Source organism: Sinocyclocheilus rhinocerous, unplaced genomic scaffold (assembly GCF_001515625.1).
Source record: "Sinocyclocheilus rhinocerous isolate Xijiao unplaced genomic scaffold, SAMN03320098_v1.1 scaffold662, whole genome shotgun sequence".
Lineage (NCBI taxonomy): Eukaryota > Metazoa > Chordata > Actinopteri > Cypriniformes > Cyprinidae > Sinocyclocheilus > Sinocyclocheilus rhinocerous.
In genome coordinates, this window is record NW_015639782.1 from 2,193,405 (window position 1) to 2,195,284 (window position 1,880).

At 41.3% G+C, this 1,880-nt stretch overlaps 1 protein-coding gene across 1 annotated transcript in view; it reads right to left on the minus strand.

Moving 5' to 3' along the window:
* LOC107752054 (probable G-protein coupled receptor 101) overlaps positions 1-981 on the minus strand; it is a 3,955-nt gene extending 2,974 nt beyond the window's left edge. The window contains exon 1 of the mRNA XM_016567905.1: positions 707-981. The gene's annotated coding sequence lies outside the window, so the exon portion shown is untranslated. The remainder of the gene's footprint in view (positions 1-706) is intronic.
* Between the last annotated feature and the right edge of the window lie 899 nt (positions 982-1,880).

Here is a 1,880-nt window from a genome sequence, read left to right on the forward strand (position 1 = left end):
GAATGAGCTTTATTAATCACTTAAGTGTGCGCAAGCACAAGGAATTTGTTGTGGTTTTACAGGAACATACATGCATACAAATAACCATATATATATGACACAGGATAGTTATAGAAGTTCACAGAACTGACTCAGCAACAGCTGAGTAAAACTGTTTCATCTGAGCATGTGGCACTTTAAGCATTATCGTATCGCATATCGAATATCGCATTATTTAATGAGTTATCGCATATCGCATTTTTCTTAAATATCGCACAGCCCTATTCTATAATGAACCTTGGACTACAATGTATACTATACATGCATTTTCTATAGGCTATACCTGTACACAAAGGTTCTAGTGCCTGCTCCATAACAGTGCATACTACATAGTATAGTATTTACTGCATGTATGAACAAATCAGTATGCATATTTATACGTAAGCAGTGCATAATAAATATTTAAGAGAAACAGTGAATCTGTATACAGAGACAACAGATTAATATATTTTCAAGGTCTATAAGCTGTTTGCTTCGTATTTTACCTGGTCTTGTGTTGGTAAGCACGGGCCAAAATTATATGCATCTACCTTTTATGTGAACAATGAGAAACAGCTGGAAATCACCGCTGCCATCATTCCATTGTTTACCGCGCGCTAATAGTGGCGCTGGTTTCTCTACGGTGCGAATCTCATGCAAATATTACCAATGAATGGAAGACATTTACCGTGTGACGATCATTGAAAACGAAGTATCCGTTCGGCTCTTTTCGAATGGCTGTCGGTGGTCAGTCGCCTTTATGTCTCTCTCTTCACTGACAGCAGGGCTCCAGTGATGTTCTCCCATTTTAGTCTCCTCAGTGTCATCAATGGCAGTCGCCTCTGCTCGGCTCTGTGTGAGCAGGACTTCATTCAGAGATGGAGAAGCATCAATCAAGCGCTCGCTGGTGCTGTCAGAGCAGATATTGTTTCAATAAACCGCCGTGGGTTTCTGTAACCTGCTTGTGAACATGCGGTGGCGCACATACAGCAGTGTCACAGCGGTTACATGTCATCAGCATCACACCGTTCTGCTCATTAGCACTGTAACGCCGTTGGTGCTCTCGAGTGCACTTAAACACACAGACCTTCAGCAATAAGTAATCGTGCTGATCACATCCAGTGGGTAGGTGTACAATCAACGAGTGTGGTTGAAGGCAAAAATAAATAAATAGAAACAAATAAGCACACTACACAGTGCACACTGGATCATTTTAACCATCAGAGACGTGCACAGACATTTTGAGGGGCAGGGGCTCAAGTGGAAAAAAGGGCACCTCTCATATTTATTTAAATTTTTTCCTAAACAAAACGTTATATATTATAATATAATATAAATATAATATCTCAATATTTTCTGGGATTTTATCGATAACGATAATTAGACAACTTTTGCTGAGTGTGTTATTGTGCTGATATCTAATAAGGATACGGTTGATAAGGACTACCGTGGACAGCTGACTCCTAAAGTTTTTGATATTGTGCATTTTTTTTGTGGTGATCAGTTCACAGCAGTGATAGAAATTAATCTTTTCCAATAAGTTTAAATTGATTTTTACCAAGCGGCAACCTCCCGCTCTCTCTCGTGAAACCAACACGGAAGGGACTAAAACTGCAATTAATCGACTGGCCACTAGAGGCTGGCTCCAAAAGGGAGTCAGTCCCATAGTAGTCTCGCGTAGCCAGACCTTCAGACTGACGGCTGAAGGTCTGGAATTCATGGCAGCTTTCATTGGCCAAGGCCCGCCCATGAGGCCGTTTGACGACATGTCAAACAACCAATCACAGTTCGTTTCGTTCAGCATCACGTTTCGGGCGTGGAAATGTCGCCACAATAACAGACCGGTGTGTAAAACTCTCGGA